Source organism: Lagenorhynchus albirostris, chromosome 16 (genome assembly GCF_949774975.1).
Source record: "Lagenorhynchus albirostris chromosome 16, mLagAlb1.1, whole genome shotgun sequence".
Taxonomy (NCBI): Eukaryota; Metazoa; Chordata; class Mammalia; order Artiodactyla; family Delphinidae; genus Lagenorhynchus; species Lagenorhynchus albirostris.
In genome coordinates, this window is record NC_083110.1 from 38,332,388 (window position 1) to 38,339,311 (window position 6,924).

The following is a 6,924-nucleotide window of genomic DNA, read 5'->3' on the forward strand; positions in this document are numbered from 1 at the left end:
AGGGACAGTCTCAGGTCTCGCCCTGGCTCCAGCAGAGCCTGCCAGTGTCCTCTGGCTCCCTGCTGAGTCTCTCTCCTTCCCGGGAGCTCCCATATCCCCATCAGCTTGCTCTGACCCTCATTCTCTCCTTCCTACCACAGGGAATTTTCTATTTTTTTAAATTATGGAACATTTCAAATGTATACAAAGGTTCAGAAGATAGTGTAACAAATGCCTAGCTTCAAAAATCCTGTTTCATATACTCCAATCCATTTCCCCATATACTGCATTACTCAGAAATAAGTCCCAGATGTCATATTTCATTCATAAATATTAGTGTAGGTCTTGCTAAATAATAAAGCTGCTTTTGTCAAATACCGTTATCACATCTAAAACATTAGCAGTAGTCCCTGAATATCATCAAATACCCAGGCAGCGTTCATATTGGCCAAGTTGTCTTATACATGTTGGCTACGGATGGTTTGTTGGAATTAAGATCGAATGAGGGTCTGTGTGTGGCATTTAATCACTGTGTCTCTTTAGTGTCTTTTAATCAATCGGTCCCACCTACTTTGATTTCAATGGCTTATTTGTTAAAGAGATTGGTCACTTGTCCTGTAGAGTTTTCCACACCGCAGATTTTGCTGATTGCTTCCTCATGGTGTCATTTAACAGTTTCCTCTGTCCCTTTTATTCCTATAATCTGGTAGTTAAATCCAGAGTTAGAGGCTTGTTCTGATTTAGGTTTGGTTTTCTGTAAGAACACTTCATGGGTGTTGTATGTTTTTACAGGAGGCCCCTTGGGGATCCTTGTCTTGGTCATTATTTGTCAGGGGTTTGAAAAATGATAATATCCTAGTTCTACCCTTCCTTCTTTATTAGAGAAACTCTCCTTCATTCATCACTTGGCTCTTTGGACTATTAGGTATAGTTCATACAGGAAAGTCAGGTGAAGTACTTGACCCTGTTCAGCTTTTCAGAAGGATGAAGCTGCTCCCTACATCCTCCAAGGAGACCACAGAGGGTTGGTTAAGTTGTTTTGTTTTGGTTTTTTTCAGAATCATTATGAACTCATGAGTTCAAATATATTCAGTGTTTCGATCTATTGTGGATTTTATTTGTACTGATGTAAACTGCTCCATCTGTTGCTGGTGGAAACTCTTCAAAGTCAGCTCCTTACTTGTTTTGATATCAATCCAGCCATCTTACTTAGGCTGCCTGCCTTTGGTGTGACAAGAGGTTTCAGACTCTTCTTACACATTTTCTGCTCCAGATAAGAGAATGCTTGTTCTTTTTAACGAGAGTTCATATTCAGAGACAAAAATCTTGGTACAAAGGAGAGTCATTGTTATGATGTTACTGTTTTTAGGTCTTTTCAGTAGGAAATGCTTTTCTTTTTTTAAAAGAAAGTATGTCTTGATTTTACAATTTTGTATATTTGATTTTACACTTTTGTATATTTGATTTTATACAAACTCTTTACTTTATATTGATATCAAATATACAGGTACTGAGTTTTACTTACCATGTTGATTTTATATCTGCAGCTCTTTTCTCTAACAGTAAAAAAAAAATCTTGCTTTCTTATGACATTAACATACTTCCTAGTTCACTTTGTCTATATCTATCTACATTTCTGAGAACGACTTAAGATTTTACTGTACAGTTAATTTTATGTTCAGGTATATCCTACTTATGAATGTTAAGACAAACTAACATATTTTAAAATCATTTGAAATAATTCCCCTTTGTGAAATTATGCCCCCTACATATTAGGTTCATTTGTCTCATTTCATTGTCGATTTTTAGGGCCTGCTTTTTTTTAACTTTCGGTTTGGTTTAGTTTGATAATTAGGTAAGGGGCTGGCATGGCTTCACGTCAAATCTACCAAACAAGGCAGACCCTGAGAAGTCTAGCTCTTACTCCCATTCCCACACCTGTGCCCTCCTGTCCCCAGAGGTAACTATTTCAGTTTGGGGTTTATTCTCTTATTGTTTTCCTTTAATATAAGAAAATACATATAAATCCACACACATTTGTATCTTCTACTGCTTGAGTAAATGGTAACATACATAAGATACCATGTTTCTCCCTCTTGCCCTGGGAATTGCTCCTTACAAGCATGGAGAGATGACCTTTGTCCCTTTCTACAGCTGCGTAGTACTCCACTGGGGTGTCTCCCCTCACCACCTCCTCAGCCCCAAGCTCCCAGATTTTACAATCACTGCGGACCTGCTCTTGCCCACCTACCAACCCTGATATAGGCAAGGCAATCAGAATTATAACAGAGTAGCTTCATCGGCCTGTCGTACCCATTCATGTGTAGCTCCTTGTGCTAGGCACTTGCCTCATCCCCTTTAACGTTTGCAGCAGTCCTCTGAAGTAAGTAGCAAACGCAAGTTTGAAGAAATCAAATCACATGCCCAAGGTCACACAGCCGCTGATCTGGGAACAGAACCCTTACATCCCCGAGGCCCAAATCTACATTCTTGGCTGTTTCGCTTCTCAGACCCTCCTGGCTGTGCCTCCAGAAGTTCTGTGCGGCTCTGCCGAGCACCAAACAGAGAAGGAGTAGAAACGGATCTACTGGCATCTGTGACCCACACCAAACGCTTCTGGGAGGCAAGACCTCAGAGAGGCAGCAGGACAGGATGGGAGCCTGCTTGAGCCGAACGAATCCCTGAATCCAAGCCCCAGCCTCACCTTCTCCTGGTTCCGTGACCTTGGGCCATTTATTTACCTCCTTGTGGTACAGCTCTCTTACCTGTAAAGCTAACTCAGAGATGCAATGAGGATGAAGGGGGAGGATGAGTGAGAAGACACCCAGCAGTGCCTGGGGCACAGTGAGCGCTCAGTAGATATTTGTTGAATCAACTGGAATAGGAAGCAGCTCTTGAGCAGCCGCTCCCAGGGAATCATCTACAGCAACACTGGAAGGGCAGAGCCAACCCAGCTCATCCACAGCAGGTGTGTTTTCTTCTCCAAGTGTGGTCCTTGGACCAGCAACATAAGCATCATCTGGAAACTTGCTAGAAATGCACATTCTGAGGGAAGGCCCCAGCGATCTGTGTTTTCACCAGACCTCCAGGTGATTCAAGAACCACCGCTCAGAGAAAATCTCAGCAACCTGAGTCCATAATGACAGGGAGAGGGGTGAGGCAGTAAGGAACCTAACCTCCAGAGTTACCCCCTTCATTCACTAACACATAGTGGGTGCAGAGGAGAACGAGGAAGATAAAGTTTGGAAGTCTTACTGCAGCTTGCATTCTGGGGAAGATGTAGACAGAGCATAAACCCAGGACCAAAGAACTGAGATGGTTTCTGCTAATGATCAGTGCCATGAAGGATATAAACAAGGTGGCATGACAGAGGCTGAGGGTCTTTAGATGGGATGGTCAGCTCTCTCTGAGGAAGTGACCCCTGAGCTGCCGTTTGAATGGGGAGAAGGAAGCAGCGTATAAAGATAGGGGCAGAGCACTCCAAACACAGGGTCAGCAGCTGCAAAGGTCCTGGGGCAGGACAGAACTACATACATGAAGAGGAGCTAGGAGGCAAGGGTGGCTGGAGCCAGTGTAAGTAGTGATCCTTACCTTGTTCCTTTTCTGAGGTCAGAATAGTCACACTACCCCTGCGCCAGAAGCTAAGGCAGGACAGACAAGAGCCTTCTTCTCCAGGTGCTGCTGGGCGGAAGGGGGCCGGCAATGCCTGGGTGCGCAGAACGGCAAGAGGGCTCACTTGAGTGGGCTTTGGACCCCGGCGCTGCCTCAGATCCAGGCTGCTCTGTGTGATCCCTCCATTGCCTCTCTGCACCGTAGGGAGAAGCAGTTCTTCCAGGAAGGCCCTGCTTCCGTGGCATCTTAATGATTATGGCACCAGGGGAAGAAGAAACGCAGTCTGGGGAGACTGGGACACCGGACTTTGAGACCAGCTCTGCAACCAACTACATAATTTTGGGCAAGGGATTTCACCTCTTTGACCTTGTTCTGCATCTGGAAATAGAGATGGGCATGGCTTCCTCCCAGGATGGTTGGAGGGATCAAAATACACACAGTGTACAAGACAGCTAGCCCAGCATCCAGTGGGCGCTTGAAAAAGAGAAGCTAACACCATTTTCTTCTTCATTAGCAGAAAGTTTAATTTCTTCAGATCCAGTATTTTACAGATAATGGTAGAAGCAAGTAGGAATGACAATACTAGTGATCTAAGAATACAAAATTCCTGTCTGAACTCAGAGCAGTTGATGATGGAGAAGCTGAGACATTTCCACCATGAGCACATCAGCCCTGACCCCAGGAACGGACTGGCCTCACGGGGCACTGAGGCCTCATGGCAGTGAGGGAGAGGGCCTGTGACCAGGAGAAGAGCTAGCCCAGCACTGTCCTAGAGGAACACATGTGTCATTTAAAATTTGCCGGTAGCCACATGAAAAATGTAACAAGAAACTCGTGAAAACGATCTTAACAGTATATTTTATTAAAGCCGAAATATTCAATGTGTTACCATTTCAACACAGATTCAATACAATACTCAATACAGAATAGGACGAAGAAAATATTTTACATTCTTTTTTTTTTCTACTAAGTCTTTGAAATCCAGCGTGTATTTGACACTTACAGCACATCTCAGTTCAGACCAGCTAGGTTTCCAGCGCTCATTAGCCACACGTGGTTGGTGGTGACGGAAGTGGACAGAGTGGCTCAGGGGTCTGCACACGAGGCCCCTGAGCCGATTCCGTCCCGCCCCTGACTTTGTACAGCCATAGGAGCTAAGCATGGTCTTTACATGTTTAAATAGTTGGGGGTGGGGGAGAATCAAAACCAGAACATTTTGTGATATGTGAAAATGATACGAAATTCAAATCTCTGTGTCCATAAGTAAGGTTTGATTGGAACGCAGCCACCTCTTCATCTACAGAGCATCTCTGACTGCTTTTCACAGCTGAGTGGAGCAGTCCTGACAAAGACAATCTGACCCACGAAGCTAAAAACGTGTACTCTCTAGCCTTTTACAGAAAAAGTTGCCTGGCCCGTGCTGCAGGGAGTAGAGCACACCTCCCCCAGCCCCTCCTGACTCATTTCCAGATCCCTCCGTGGGGAGAGATGACTCACGGACACTCCAGATGCACTGGTGGCCATTGTCCCAGCTGGTCACAGTCATTTTGTTGGTGTTTGGGAGTATTTTAATAAGGTGGATTGACTTCGTTTCCCAGCACAGGTTCTGTTTCTTTCGTTTACATCTGTCATTATAAAGTCCTAAGCTAAGAGTCCTGAAGGAAAGGCTTCAAGGAGGGCCTCCAGACTGGGTAGCCCTCAGTTGGCTTTGACAGCCACCAATCTGGCACCAGGTTGGTCAGATGGGGTGCGCAGCAGCCCTAAGGAAGGGGCCTCAGTGACCTGGGCCAGTGGGCTGTTTTCTAGCTGCGAGTTGCAAACAGGGCGCCCCAAATAGATCCAGCCCCTCTGAGCTAGGCACCGGATGTGCGTTACCATGCACATCCCTTCCCAAAGGCACTAACTCAGAGCTCCTGGTGAGGGGATCCATCTGAAGGAGGGGTCCGATTTTTCAGGCCCCTCCGCACGTGAGAAGTGTCGTCCTGCAGTGACACCCCATTCTGCCATCAGCCCTGAGGACAGCCTCTTACTGTGCTGACAGGTACAGAATCTCCTCAGTTCCCATAACAAAGCGGTAGCGAAAGAGGTGCCCTGGCCAGACTTTACTCTCTCCCCAGAGAGACACAGGAGAACAGGTGGGTGGAAAGAGGCCATGTTCCCTGGACTTAGTGTGGGAGAGTGTTTTGTTAGTGAGGGTGAAACAGAGACGTATAGTCCAGACAGGCTGGAGAGCAAACCCTCATCTGTATCCTCAGTGCCAACATGAGCTGCGTGACATCCAGAACGTCTGCGAGCCTCCGTTTTCTCATCTGGAAAGAGGGGGCATGAACAGTCATCACAGATAGCGAGGAAAGAAATCAGACAGAGCCTGGCAACGTAATAGCTGCTCAGGAAATATCGGTTCCCCCTCTCTTATCTTCCCCTAGCTCCCCGACGGGAAGCAATTCATGGGGTTAGAGCAAAATGGTACTGGCCCCTAAGATAGAGTGTACGGTGTGTAGGTTAACTTACGTAAGGACTCAGAACAGAGTAGGGCACAGAGTAAAGGTTTTGTATGTGTTTACCGGCATGACTATTTTGTTGTTATTATTATTATTAAGCCTGGGAAATGCACCAACCTCCTGAAGACGTTTATGGAAACAACTCCTAAAGAAGGCCGAGCAGTGGTGGAGAGACCTCTGACAAGCAGCTCAACAAAACCACGTTGCAAGCGTGGAAGAGTCAGAGGAGTTGCCTCATGTTATTTGCAGGGATGTGAACTTCAAACACCCAGCACCAGAAACTGGCCTGAAGGACCCATTCTGCATTGCCCTCCTTTCCAGCTTTTGAATGTTTCTAATTAGTACAGAGGCAGAACAGAGAAGATCTGCCACAGAATTAAATTAGCCAGCATCACGCATGTCCAGGCGAGAGCGAGGCCATTTTCACCCACGCCGTCAGGCAGCTGGGCAGCTCCCACGATGCTCCAGAGGTTCTGCGGAGAGTCAGAGCCAGTGAAGTCACTGCAAGGGGGGGACACTGTAGCACGCCGCCTGAGGACAGCTTTATTTATGCTCTTGCAGAATGTACAAGCGGGTCTTGTTTTTCTGGACGGTGAGGGAGCCGGCTCACATAGCGTTCGTGATGCTACATTTAGAATTGTGTCTTCATTCACATTCTTTCCGTGCAGCTCACAGCTCCTGGACTAGAAGAGAGTGGTCACTTTGCCTGGGCCCATCCCCCGGAAAGATGCCAGCTCTGGCTCATGCAGACCCTGAGCTCCTGGTGGAGCTTGGGCTGAGTTCGCTGGCTGTGTTTTGTGCCTGCGGTGGTCCATGCCAGTGCCCCACCAGG